Below are 15,368 nucleotides of genomic sequence, written 5' to 3' on the forward strand. Positions count from 1 at the left end.
CATCCAATGGTTCACTCCCCAGATGGCTACAATGGCCAGAGCTGGGCCGATCTGAAGTCAGGGGCCAGGAGCTTCTTTGGGTTTCCCATGTGGGTGCAAGGCCCCAAGCAACTGGGCCATTTCCCGCTGCTTTCCCAGGCCACAACAAAGAGTTGGATCAGAAGAGGAGCAGCTGGGACTTGAACCAGTGCCCAAATGGTATTCCAGTGCCACAGGCAGAGGCTTAGCCCACTATGCCACAGTGCTGGCCCTAGGAGTTCCAACTTTTAAGTTTCAGATGTCATTCTAATTAACAAAAGTCAAAAGATTTCACAGTTATACATGTGCCTTGCCAAGGAGTCACGTCAAAACAACTGTCTGAAATTATAACCTACCTGGAAAAGTCAGAAACTTAATCAGAGGCTGTTTCCATATAACTACACCCTAAAAACACCCATCCCAGACAGGCAGGCACATGAGAGTAACACGTTGGCAAACAGTCACAAGGATTCGCTTTAGACTTTTGGTACTTAATTGTATCATTGTTAGACTAGAATTGAATAGAAAATTGTAAATTCAGAGGCTGGAATTGGGAAATTCTCCATTTCCTGGTTCACATTTCTTTTTTTTTTTTTTAAGATTTATTTATTCATTTGAAAGTCGGAGTTACATAAAGAGAGGAGAGGCAGAGAGAGAGAGAAAGAGGTCTTTCATCCGCTGGTTCACTTCCCTAATGACCACAGTGGCCTGGCCTGAGCTGGGCTGATCTGAAGCCAGGAGCCAGGAGCTTCTTCTTGGTCTCCCATGTAGGTGCAGGGGTCCAAGGGCTTGGGCCATCCTCTATTGCTTCCCCAAGCCACAGCAGAGAGCTGGATTAGAAGTGGAGCAGCTGGGACTTGAACCAGCGCCCATATGGGATGCTGGCACTGCAGGCAGTGGCTTTACCCGCTAATCCACAGTGCTGGCCCCCATGGTTCACATTTCAATCTTGCAAGAGCTGGGCTCTATAAATCTCATATTGAACTGATGTTAAGAAAATGTCTTCTTGTTAATTTTCATCCTACACTCTTGTGACATGAACATTTTCGAGTGCATTACAAATACATATAACAGCCCCATGTTGGCTTAGACATATCATAATCCCAAGAGCTAATATTAATACAATGCTTCAGATATTCCAGGCCCAAATCCATCTCCTCATAATCACTCCATGAACTATGTGTTACCATCATCTCCCATTCTACAGATGAGGAAGACTGAGGAAATATAAGTACCTTAACCCAGAAGGCACAGCTGGTAAATGGCAGAGCAGGGGCTCCAGCCTGGCACGGCAGGACATCTCTTTTCTTGTTCATGTCCACTGACCTTCTCTCCGTTCTCTCCAGCCACTCCTAGGTTGGCTGTTAGTGTATGCAGTCTTGCTAATTGGGTTTATGTACATAATAAGGGTGCTTGTTCCAAATTCTCACTAGTTTGTAGACTGACATTTTTTATGGTCAAAAACCCCCTGGATTCTCCCTTCCCAGGTGTGAGTTCTTCCAGAGCTTCACATTCTCCCCGCAGGCCTGCCAAACCCAGGACCAGCTCAAGAGTAGGCAGCATCTCCGGTGTCATTTGTCAGGCATTACCAACCTCCCATCAGCACCCACAGTGACCTCCCAGGGTGCCTGCCCTCCCCTTTACACGATTAGCACCGCGGCTGACAGAGAGGACAGGCGCCACAGAGAGTTCTAGGAAGGCACCTGCAGGTGCCAGCTGGGGACTGGGACCAAGGCTGGGAGGCTGAGAGCAGTGCATCAATGTATGGGGAAGGGTAGGCGCTCAGCCGGGGATCAGGCACTTGAGTTCCCGGCAGCTGGGATCATGGATTTGTCAAATGAAAATACCAGATGGCCACTTAGTGTGATTTTCAGATGAGCAACAAATCATATTGTAGTATGAGTATGACCCATGCAATATTTGGGACATGTTCATGCTAAAAATTATTTGTTATCATCTGGAATTCAAATTTAATTGAGTATGGGGTATATTATCTGGCACCTTAGTTGAGGAGCCTAACACAGACTCAGAAGATCTGGAAATGGGACCCAAATCCTAGTAACTGTACACTTCTGGTGGGGCTGTGTGCTTGGGAACCACCAACAGAGGGGACCTCACAGTCTGGTGGACAGAATGGGGACAGAAGAACACGGAAGGCCTGGTGGGAAAGGGCTGGAGGCCACGACAAACCTCGCTGACCCCAGGTTCTACCTCCCAGAGCTCTGTGGGGCACATCACAGAGCTCTAGCTGGTTAGAATCCTGGCAGGGCCAGGCTGTGTTCCAAGCACTGTCCCTCAGGGCCGCAGTGGGCTACCCAGCGCCATCTCTAGGGAACTCAGTGCCCTCTGGGGACCCCGGCCACCCCCCTCCACTTCCATCCTGGAACAGCCAAACTGGCACATGTCACATTTAATTCCCTTCTGGACCTGAATGAAGCCTATCCAGATTTCTCCTGGGGAGCTCAGGGTGAATAGTCTACCTTTGAGAAGTGATACAACCCAGGGGTCAAGAACTTGGGATTTGGAGCTATGTCAAGACGGGTTAAAATTCTAGTTCTGTGATTTACTTTGGTACATAAGCTCGGGCAAGTCATATAACCTCTCCAAACCTCAGTTTTTATCTGCAAAATGGGGATGATAATGATCCTGACCTCACACAGTTATTGTGAGGATCAAATGGGATAATGCTCATAAAACACTTAGCATGGTACCTGGTCTGGATGAAGCATTAATAAGTAGCTGTTAATTATTTCAGCACAACTGCGTTTCCCTAGAAGCCCCCTGCAGACCTTCCTCTCCCAAGACTTGGCAGTAAAAGGAGAGCTGAGGCTGCTGACCCTAAGGGGTAGGGCTGCAGACCCCCCTGTTCTCACATTTAGGCTTTGAGGGAGAATATATAGGCCAAGCCTATTAAAATTGGATTACTAATAGCATAATTAGCATAATGGAAGGGGCTAAGACAGACAAAAGGAACCTGACTCCCTGAATTCCAGTTGTGACTGCCAGTAACTAGTCATGACCTTAGGCAGGTCATTGCACCTCTCAGGATTCAGTTTCTTCCTCTGTAAAATGGGTATAAGCCAGATGATTGCCTCCACCAGTAATGTGTTGTGGTCAGTTCCCTCGTTGAAAGGCTGGCCTTGACTGCACAGCCACCCTGCCTAGTGAATTAAGATTCTTTTCTTGCCTATCCCCGGGGTTCTGAGTGGAGCACTGGAGCTTACCCAGGTGGCAGAGCTTTGGAAGTTGTGGGTCTCCTGATTTGTCTTCAGGAACAGATGTTCATCTGCTTTGCTAAAATGCATACTACCGGTTTTTTTGTGTGTGTGAGTGTGTATTTATTTCCAAAGCAGAGCATCAGAAAGGGAGGGAGGGAGGGAGGGAGGAAGAGAGAACGAGTGAGCTCTTCCATCTGCTGGTTTATCCCCAAATGGCTGCAACAGCCAGGGCTGGGCCAGGGCAAAGCCAGAAGCCAGGAATTACATCCTGGTCTCCTTCATAGGTGGCAGGGGCTCAAGAACGTGGGCCATCATCTACTGCCTTTCCAGGCACATTAGCAGGAAGCAGAAGCAAGACTGGGGTTGACACTCCAATATGGGATACCGGCATCACAAGCAGTGTGCCACATTGCCAGACCCCTTTTCTTTAAGTTATGCTTTCCCTCCAAGGAATGCAGGAAAATCTTGGTGTCCATTCCACTTCTTGATCATCTTTTAGATGACCCAAACCTAATTAACACTGACCATTATCAAGATCCATGGGGAAAATGGAACTGACATGCAAAAGAGCTATTCTGAGGGTGTCATTCAAAAGCTGGAGCCACTCCCCCCCCCCAAGTGGAGCACCATAGATGCACCTGTTCTCTTTTAGGTAATCCTTTCCTAATCCTTTTTCAAATTTCACCTGCCATTGAAAGTCTACTGCTGTTGTCATTTTTGAAGGACAAACCTGTTTTTCTAGTGATAATTGCATTGGCCATCTGTCTCCATTATCCATCCTCCTTCCACACACAGACATGCACCCCACCACCATCATCTTTCTCCAGATCCCTGAACAACCAAAACAATTGTGCACTAAAAGACAACATTTTGTCTGGTTGCGACAGACAGCATTTTGACTGTGTGTGTTCAGTATCAGGGTGGACCTAAAAGCAAACTAGGAACCTACAGAAAAGTCCTCTTTGGGTTTGTACAAATTTTTCTGCCAACAGGGCCCAGAGCTGGAGAAACAGCTGCCTCTCACCCCTGGTGGGGAAAGCCATGGTGTTTACAGGGATACCAAGGAGGAGTTGTGTCGCTTCATTCTCAAGGAGACAGAACTGGCTGGTGTTCACGCTGATGGGTGTTCTGAGAAAATGCCGTCTTCATTAGGACGTGAGATAAAGTCTAATCAAAGTGGTCACGAACTCCTTTTGAAGCTGCACAGGAAACCTCTGGAAAACATAGTTTAAAAGAGTGCGGTTCAAAGGAAACTCCTCCTTTATTTATAATATTCAGAGACTTGTTTCTGATTTGGTCTTGGTAACTTGCCTTGCGTAAAGAAGCCAGGCTAGAATTTAGGCAGCACCTCCAGGGGACCAAAGGTGGGGGTGGATGCTGCAGAGTTCATTTGGGGCACATCATCAGCCAGCAGTCGAGGATTGGACAGCAGGACCCCACAGCTGGTCCTGTTGGTGTTGTCTAGGACAGCCCTTCTGAGTACAGAACCCTCAAGATCTGATGGGGCTCATTTAACTGTGGGAGCAGACTTACCCAAAGAAGAGGCACCTTGACTATTTCAGGTTTGATGTTCTTTCTGGAAAGATGGGCCCAAAATATCTCACGAGGACATTCTCTTAGCAAAGGACTTTGAGTACTTGAAAACGTTGGTGAGTTATGCTAAGCATTGGAATGGCACTGAAATTCCAGTGTGTGTGTGGTTTGTTTGTTTTTTTTTTTTTTTTTTTTTTTTTTGCTATGGTGAAGAGGTATAAATAAAAACAGAGAGGAAAGAACTTCTACTTCCAGGAAGATGGGAGTTGACATACTTTTCTCTGTTCCTCCTAAACACAACACAAAACTTTGGACATTATGTGTAAAACAAACATCAGAAGGGTGAAAGGCAAAGAGAGGAAGACAGATTGGCTGGGGATCTCAGACCCAAGGAACAACACAGTGTGAATTCTCTGGGTTTTATTTTTACCTCATAAGTTCCAGACTTGGAGCTGAAGAATCCAGCAACCTGGACACACCAAGAAACAGACAAAAAAGGCCAACAAAAGCCTGTTTTCACAAGTCAAAGGACCAGGAAAGGAACAGCCCAGCATGACAAAAATGTTTAGATAATAACCACTCTACTCCAGCCAAGCACCACAGACAAACTGTGACCTCACCCACACTCTCACCAGAAAAGCTAAGTGGGGAGCTTAGACCTCCACCCCGGCCAGGCTCTGACAAGGCTCCCCACACCTCTAGCTTGTGATGTCAGAGAGCCAGACAGGGAGCTGGCCGTCCACTCTACCAGCTGGTCACCAGAGTCCTCCCCCATGAGTCAGTGGAGCCCACAGGGGGAATTCTCATCTCTGCACATTTCTTTTCAAAGATTTACTGATATATTTTCTTAAATATTTATTTATTTACTTGAAAGTCAGAGAGAGAAAGAGAGAGAACTTTCCATGCTGGGTCACTCCCCAGATGTCCACAATGGCCAGCACTGGCCAGGCTGAAGCCAGGAGCCAGGAATTTCATCCAGGCCCTCTTTGTGGGTGACAGGGACCCAGACACTTGAACCATCTTCCACTGCTTTTCCCAGGCCATTAGCAGGGAGCTGGATTGGAAATGAAGCGGCTGGGACACAAACTGGCACCTGTATGGGTTGCTGGTGTCACAGGTAGTGGCTTTACCAACTAAACCACAGTGCCAGCCCCATCTCTGCACATTTAACAAAGCGCTCTCCTCAGTTGTCAACAGAGGCTGATAGAGGAACTTGGACAGCCAGCAAGAAAAAGGCAGCACCCTCCCCCTCTCCACGTCCCCTGCCATAATGGTGGCAGAGAAAGTCACAGGGAACAAACATGCAGAGGCAAGCATCTGACACAGCGGCTAAGCTGTTTCTTGGGACATCTGCATCACTCATGGGAGTGACTTAGTTTGAGTCCTGGCTCCACTTCTCACTCCAGCTTCCTGCTAATGCTTACGCTCAGAGGTAGCTGGGATTGGCTCAAGTAGTTGGCTCCCCACCACCCTGGTGAGAGATCCAGTTTGAGTTCCTGGCTCCTGGCCTAGGCCCAGGCCCAGCTATTGTGTGCATTTGAGGAGTAAACGAAACGGGAGCTCTATATCTGCCTCTGTGTGTGTGTGTCTGTCTGTCTCTATGTTTCAAATAGACTTTTTAATTTCAAAATTGCAGTTAGCTGGGAAGAATATTGTACAGCATGGTGACCATTGTGAATAACAATGTACTATACTTGAAAACTGTGTTCTACCCACAAAAGATAAATATATGATACATAATTATATATATTTAAAGACATCATGTTGTGCATCATTCACATATAAGGCTTTATTTGTCAATTAAAGCATTGATTCAAAAATAGATGTTGGGACTAGTGCTGTGGCACGGCAGGTTGACGCCCCAGACTGTAGCACTGGATATGGGCGCCGGTTTGAGTGCGGGCTGCTCCTCTTTTGATCCAGCTCCCTGCTAGTGTGCCCGGGAAAGCAGTAGAAGGTGGCCCAAGTCCTTGGACCCCTGTACTAGCATGGGAGACCTGGAAGAAGCTCCTGGCTCCTGGCTTCAGATTGGCACAGCTCCAGCCATTGTGGCCATTTGGGGAGGGAACCAGCAGATAGAAGACCTCTCTCTCTGTCTCTACTTCTCCCTATAACTTTTTCAAATAAATCTTTTTAAAAAATAGATGTCAAAATCTAAATGACACAGATGTTTCAATGCACAATTACAAACAAGCTGGAAATACATTTTTAAAACACCTCAGCAAAGAAATAGCAGATATAAAGAAGAATCAAATGGAAATTTTAGTACTGAAAAGCACATCAACCAAAATAAAAATCCCAGTGGATGGGTTTAACAGCAGAATGGAAAAGACAAAAAAGAGTAAGTGAACTGGAAGACAATAGAAATTAACAAATCTCAGCACCCAGGAGAAAGCTGTTTGAAAAAAATGAGCAGAGCTTTCCAGACCACAGAACTATAATAAATGATCTAACATTCATGACATTGGAGTTTTGGAAAGAGAGGAACAAGAGGGATGGGCCAAAAAAGTGCTTGGAGAAGTAAGGCTTGAGAACTTCCCAAATTCTGAGATGTATCCTACAGATGCAAGAAGATGGTGAGCCCCCCCAAAAAATTAATCCAAAGAAATCCATGCCAAAAAACACCATAAATAACTTCTGAAAATTAAAACAAAGTCTTGGAAGTAGTCAGAGAAAAATGGGGCTTTATCTTCAAAAGAAGATATATGAATGGCTGCATGTTTCTATCTTTTTTTTTTTTAGATTTATTTATTTATTTGAAAGTCAGAGTTACACAGAGGAAAGGCAGAGGCAGAGAGAGAGAGGTCTTCCATCCGCTGGTTCACTCCCCAGATGGCCACAATGGCCGGAGCTATGCCGATCTGAAGCCAGGAGCCTCTTCCCGGTCTTGCATGCGGGTGCAGGGGCCCAAGGATTTGGGCCATCCCTTACTGCCCTCCCAGGCCACGGCAGAGAGCTGGGCAGGAAGTGGAGCAGCCAGGCCTCGAACTGGTGCCCACATAGGATGCCGGCGCCTCAGGCCAGGGTGTTAACCCACTGCACCAAAGCACCGGCCACAGCATGTTTCTTACCAAAAACAATGAAGGGGGCCGGCTCTATGGCATAGCAGGTAAAGCTGCTGCCTGCAGTGCCAGTATCCAATATGGGTGCTAGTTCAAGTCCTGGCTGTTCCACTTCTGATCCATTTCTCTACTATGACCTAAGAAGCAGTAGAGGATGGCCCAAGTCCTTGGGCCCCTGCACCCAGGTGGGAGACCTGGAAGAAGCTCCTGGTTCCTGGTTCCGGATCAGCCCAGCTCTGGCCATTGAAGCTGTCTGGAGAATAAACTAGCAGGTGGAAGATCTCTCTCTCTCTCTCTCTACCTCTTTCTCTCTGTAACTCTGCCTTTCAAATAAATAAAATGAATCTTAAAAAAAAATAAACAGTGAAGGCCATAAATAAGGGGTATGATCTTCTTCAAGTGCCTAAAGAACTTGCCTGAAAATCCTATACCCAGTGAAAATATCCTTCAAGGATGAAGGGACTATCAAGGCATTCTTAGAGAAGCAAAAAACTAAGAGAATTTATTACCAGTAGACACACCCTAAAAGAATAACTTAAAAATTCTCTAAACAAGAAAGAGAATTTTTAAAATTAAATATTTATCTTTTTCATTTGAAAAGGGGGGGGGGAGAGAGAGAGAGAGAGAGAGCGATCTTCTGTTATTCTATCTGCTGGTTCATTTCCCAAATGCCTGCAATAGCCCAGGGCAGGTCTGGGCCATGATGAAGCCAGGAACTTTGAACTCAATCCAACTCTTCCACATGGTGGCAGTGACCCAAGTACTTGAGTCATCACCTGCCACCACTCAGAATGTGCGCAAGCAGAACCAGGAATCAGAAGCAAATCAGGACTTGAACCCAGACACTCCAACATGGGACATGAGTGTCCCAAGCAGTGGCTTAACCATTGCACTAAGTGCTGGCCCCCAGAAAGGATTTTTTTTTAAAAGGAACCTTGGAATATCAGGAAGGAAGAAAGACCACAGTAAGCAAAAGCATGGATAAAATAAATTAGGTTTTCCTTTTCTAGATGCATACAGGAAAAATTGTTAAGTATATTCTGAATGGGGGAAGGTAAGAAGTAAAGAGAGGTAAAGATATCCCACTTCATACAAATTTGTAAAATGATGATATGAGTAGATAATAAGAAGTTATGTACATGTAGTAGAATGCCTAGGGCAACTTCTTAAAAAGTTATATAAAGAGATATTGGAGGCCAGCGCCGCGGCTCACTAGGCTAATCCTCCACCTGTGGTGCCGGCACCCCGGGTTCTAGTCCTGGTTGTGGCGCCGGATTCTGTCCCGGTTGCCCCTCTTCCAGGCCAGCTCTCTGCTGTGGCCCGGGAAGGCAGTGGAGGATGGCCCAAGTCCTTGGGTCCTGCACCCGCATGGGAGACCAGGAGAAGCACCTGGCTCCTGGCTTCGGATCAGCACGGTGCTCCGGCCACAGCACACGGCTGTGGCGGCCACTGGGGGGTGAACCAACGGCAAAGGAAGACCTTTCTCTCTGTCTCTCTCTCACTCTCCACTCTGCCTGTCAAAAAAAAAAAAAAAAGAGATATTGGAAAGACAACAGAGAAGTCAAAATAGAATTCTAAAAAGATGTAACTCATACATGACCCACAGGTAGTCAGGAAAAGGAAAACAGACAAACAGAAAACAAAAAATAAAATGGCAGACTCAATCCTAACCTATTAATAATTAAGTGTAAATGTTCTAACATACCAACATAGAGATTGACAGAATGGCTTAAAAAACATGACCATACTCACTATCTACAAGAAATTTGGTTCAAATATACTTATATAGTCAAATTGGCAAAAGAAAGATAAAAAGATGAATTATGCAAACTTTAATTAAAGAGACACTGAGAGAGCTATAGAGATACCAGACAGAGTAAACTCAAAGCAAAAAACACAAGAGACAGAGAGGAAAACAATATGACAAAAGGGTCAATACATAAAGATGTAGTAACTCTAATGTATATTCGCTGAACAACAAATGCTGTAAAATATGCAAAGTTAAAACTGAAAAGAGAAATTGCTAAGTCCACAGTTACAGGTGGAGACTTCAACAACTTGATCTCAATAGGTGACAGAATAACTACACAGAAAATCAGCAAGGACACAGAAGAATTGATCTAATTAACATTTATCCAACATTCTACACAACCATAGCAAATATACATTTTTTACATGACCATGAAAAGCACCAGGATGGACCTTACACTGGACTGCAAAACAAAACTTCAACAAGTACAAAAATAATTGAAATCCTAGACTGTGTTCTTCAACTATCACAGACTCAAACTAGAAATCAACAGTGCAAAGACAGGGATGATTATTTAGCCAACCAGATAAGAGGCCCACATCACACATCAGAGTACCTGGGGAGCAATCCCTGCTCTGGCTTCGGATTCCAGCTTCCTGCCACTGTAGACTTTAGGAGGAAGCAATTATGGCTTAAATAATTAGACCCGGATTGAGTTTTGGGCTCCTGGCTTAGGCCTCCAGCCTAGCCTTGGCCATTGTGGGCATCTAAGGAGCAACCAAGTAAATAAAAGCTCTCTGTCTTTCTCCGTCTCTCTCTGCCTCTCAAGTAAAGTAATGCTAAAATCTTCAGACATTTGCAAACTAAACAACATAGTTCTTTATAATCCCTGGATCAAAGAGGATGACACGAGGGAAATAGACTGACATTTAATGCAATGAAAATTAACATATAACACATCAAAAATTGTGGGGAAGGCTAAAGCAGAACTGCAAGAAGTTTATAGCGCTAAATGAACATGTTGGAAAAGATATAAAGTCCCAAAATCAATAACTTAATCTACCTTAAGAACCTAGTAGAGGGACTAGCACTGTGGCATAGTGTGTAAAGCTGCCTCCTGCAGCACTGGAATCCCATATGGGCATCAGTTTGAGTCCCAGCTGCTCCACTTCCAATCCAGATCCCTGCTAATGTGCCTGGGAAAGCAGTGGAGGATGGTCTAAGCCCTTGGGCCTCTGTACCCAGGTGGGAGACCTGGAAGAAGCTCCTGGTTCCTGGCTTCAGACCAGTCCAGTTCTGGCTGTTGAGGCCAGCTGGGGAGTAAAGCAGCAAATCGAAGATCTCTGTCTCTCCCTCTCTCTCTCTGTGACTTATTCAAATAACTAACTAAATTAAAAAAAAAAAAAAAAGAACGTAGTAGAAGACAAAAGAAGCCCAAAGCAAAGGAAGAATAAAGGGCAGAAATCAACCAAAATTTAAAAACAATAAAGAAAATCAACGAGGTAGAGTTTTTTCTTTAAAAAGATCAACAAAACTGACAAATTTCTACTAAGGATGACAAAGGAAAAAAGAAATACACAAGTGATCAGAACCAGGAGTGGGACAGACGTGGCACAGTGGGTCAGGCTGCTGCTTGGGCTGCCCACACCCACACTGGAGTGCCTGGCTCTTCTGTTTCTGATCCATCTTCCTGCTAACGCATCCTGGGAGACAGCAAGTGACAGAGGAAGTGCTTGGGTTCCCGCCAGCCATGTGGGAGACCCAGCTGGAGTTCTGGGTGCTTAGCTTCAGCCTAGCTCAGCTCTGGATTTACAGGCATTTGAGGAGATGAAAGATCTCTCTCTTGTCTATCTGTCTCTGTCTCTCTCTCTTCTCTCAGCCTTTCAAATGAATACATTTTTAAAAACAAAAATATATTAAAAAATGAAATATGTCTAAACACAACAAATGTGTATAGGATTAGTATGCTGAATACTACACATATGCCTCTGCAAGAAATAAAACTTAAATAAATGAGAGGCATAGGGATCAGCGCTGTGGTAAGACCGCCACCTGCAGTGCTGGTCTCCCATATGGGTTATGGTTCAAGTCCCGGCTACTCCACTTCCCATCCAGCTCTCTGCTATGGCCTGGGAAAGCAGTAGAAGATGACCCAAGTCCTTGGGCCCCTGCACCAGTGTGGGAAGAAGCTCCTGGCTCCTGGCTCCTGGCTCCTGGCTTCGGATTGGCGCAGCTCCAGCCGTTGCGGCCAGTTAGGGAGTGAACCAGCAGATGGAAGACCTCTCTCTCTGTCTCTCTGCCTCTCCTTCTCTCTCTGTGTAACTCTGTCTTTCAAATAAATAAATAAATCTTAAAAAAACTATTAAAGAATTCACAATTATATAATATATATAAATATATATAAAGAATTTACAATTATATAAAAAAGAAGTTTAATTATGTAATTACAAAGAATAAGTCAAGGGAAAATAGAAAGAAAATGGAAATCATAATTATCCTTGGAAACTGTCTCCCATTCTTAAGTCCTGCATATGTATGCAAAAGTATACAACATTCTACTTCAACATGGGTAGACTCTGACTCAAAAAGAGTTAGAATTATATATACATATATGTATATTTATATACATATATATGTGCTACTAATAGATATATGTGCTGCTAATGTGTGCATATGCATACATATACATATACATATATATATAGACTTATTTGAAAGGGAGAGTGACAGAGAGATATCTTCCATCCACTGGATCACTCCCCACGTGGCTATAATGGCCAGGGCTTGGCCAGACTGAAACCAGGAGCCTGGAACTCCACCCAGTCTCCCACATGGGTAGGGGGGCACAAGGACTTGGGCCATCTTCTGCTGCCTTCCCAGGTAGATGAGTAGGGAGCACGGTTGGAAGTGGAGCAGCTGAGACTCAAACTGATACTCCAATATGGGATGCTGGTATTGCAGGTAGCAGCTTAGCTCGCTATGCCGCAGCACTGTCTCTACAATTATCCTCCTGTGATGTAGCTTGGATTAGTGTTTCATAGAGCTCCTCTAACATAAATATTTGGTATAAAAAAACTGTGCTACATTCTAATAGTCATCACTTTATAAAACACATATTAATATATTCTTTATATTATATATTATAAATATAAATATTTATTACTTTTTATATTTACTTTAATGGAATTCTCATAAAATAATGGTTGCAATGAAAACACAAACAAAAACAAAAATCCAAAAGCCCAAGCAGGAGTTCTTTTTCCTGCGTGGTATCTCGGGTTGGCACTCTCGTCTGTGGGTCCCGGGACCTGTGGCACCACCTCATCCCCATTCACAATTCTCCTGCACAGCAGTGGTTTTGGTTTCCTTGTTTTATTCTCTTTCCTGGGGCTCACCAAAAAAGGGTGACCATGTAGCAGAGAGCTAGTCTGCCCAGAAAGAGTCTAGCCCACGTCTACCCCGTCATGCTACGGAGATCCGTTCACAGAAAACAGGGCCTGGCAGTTGGTGGAGAATGTCCAAGAAAGTCCCTGGAAAGGTCATGGCCTTTGGCTCCTGAGAGCGTGCAGGCAAAATTCTGAACCAACTGGGATTAGGAGCTCTCTCAACTCCACCTTCTCCCTTCCAGCTCATGTTGTCCTTTGGTTATCTAACTTGGATTTCTATCTGTCTTTAAAAAGAAAGAAAGAAAAAAAGAAAAGAAAAAACAAAAATAACAATAAAAAACTAATGGCTAGCACTGAGGTGCAGCTGGTTAAGTCACTGCTTGAAATGCCAGTATCCTGTATCCATCCCAAACGGGAGTGTTCGAGTCCAGCCTGCTGTGCTTCCAGTCCAGATACCCGCCAGTGCATCCAGGAAAGCAGCAGATGACGCCCCAAGTACTTGGGCCCCTGCCACTCATGTGAGAGACCAGGATGAATTTCTGGCTTCCAGCTTTGGCCTGGCCCAAATGTGGCTGTTGCAGCCATTTAAGGAGTGAACCAGCAGATGGAAGATTCTCTCTCTCTCTCTCTCTCTGTGTAGCTCTCCTTTTTTCCCTCTCTCTGTGTTGCTCTTTCAAATAAATAAATCTTAAAAAAAAAAAAACTAAAATTTTCCAAATAAGTACTCATTACAGAAACATAAGGGCAAAATAAGATAATAAAAATTATCCAAACCTCAGTTGCTACTGACAACACTTTGGGTTGATATATATACACAGACACACCTAAAAACACATTAAGTAAAAATAAAACAAAAACAAACAACAAAAGCCTGCAGAAACTTTCTGCATAAGAGCTTGCATTGCCTTTCCCTCTAACAAAGACCTTCCAGAAGGAATGCTTTCCTTAGCATTTTATATATATATATACATATATACAATTACACGCACACATACATATATGTATGTGATACATATATACATACAAGTTATTTTATCAATCTAAATATTTTTAATAAAAGTTATTTTCTTTTTAAAATTAATTTATTTATTTGAAAGTCAGAGTTACAGAGAGAGAGAAAGGGAGAGGCAGAGAGAGACAGGTCTTCCATCCTCTGGTTCACTCCCCAATTGGCTACAACAACCGGAGCTGCACTGATCCGAAGCCAGGAGCCAGGAGCTTCTTCCTGGTCTCCCACATGGGTACAGGGCCCAAGGACGTTGGCCATCTTCTACTGCTTTCCCAGGCCACAACAGAGAGCTGGATCGGAAATAGAGCAGCCGGGACTCAAACCAGAGCCCATATGGGACGCCGGCACTGCAGGCAGTGGCTTTACCCGCTATGCCACAGTGCTGGTCCTGAAAATAGGTTATTTTCTAACCTTTTTCTTTTTTCACTCAACAAGCAATCCTGAATATCTTTCCACGTCAACAAATAAACTTTTATAATATTTCAATGACTGCCAATTGTATGGTTGCACCATCACTTATTTTACCAGTCTCCCAATAGACATTTAGATCGTTTTCAAATATTCCAAACCCCCCCCCACCGTAAACAATGTTCCAATAAACATCCTGTCACAAAATCTTTGCCCACATCCTTAATTATTTCCTGAGGATACATTCCCAGAAGGGGATAGCTGGGTATATGCTAGCACATCTTAAAGTCATAGAAAGGTTTTGTCAGACGGTCCTCAGTTCATTTGGTCCCCTTGGCCATGAATGAAAATGCCCCTTTCCCTCCCCAGCCACCAGCACACACACAGGGTTTCCACTGTTTGGATGATGTTTGAATTTTCAAGGAGCTGACAATTGGTTCCTGAAGAGCTTGTAGTTACCGCTTAAGGTTTAGGCTTAACCTTAAGCTTACGTGTCCCATGGCAGTCTGTACTTTAGACATGGGTGCCTAAGAAGGTGGGTGTGGTGACCCCTTTAATGGGCCACTCCACTCAGATATCAGGGACTCAGATATTGGGTGCCCCTAATTACCACCACCATAGTGGAAGGCAGTGTGCAGGGAGCCCTCCACCGCCGGTGGCACTGGGCAAGGAGTAACCCTGAGTGGTACCAGCCCACCCAGCATCCCCTGGACAATTTCCAGTCTACTCCTCCGCGGAAGAGGCCTCACCTCACCATCTCCCATCTAACGGGGCCTTCCTGGGCCATACAGCAAGGGGGCTCTCAATCCACATCACGGGGTCTCTGGGTAGACTGCCTTGGAGCCACGTCTGGAGGAAAGGCACTGGTCCCAAAGCCAGACAGCTGAGGGCCTTGGAGCCCAGCGCTCCTACGGGAGCAGCAGAGGACAGGGAGCAGCACCTCTTTCTTCTCTGTTTATCTGTTTGGGCAGCAGGAAGAAGGGA

This window comes from Oryctolagus cuniculus, chromosome 15 (assembly GCF_051225735.1).
Source record: "Oryctolagus cuniculus isolate XC-2025 breed Fujian yellow rabbit chromosome 15, ASM5122573v1, whole genome shotgun sequence".
Lineage (NCBI taxonomy): Eukaryota > Metazoa > Chordata > Mammalia > Lagomorpha > Leporidae > Oryctolagus > Oryctolagus cuniculus.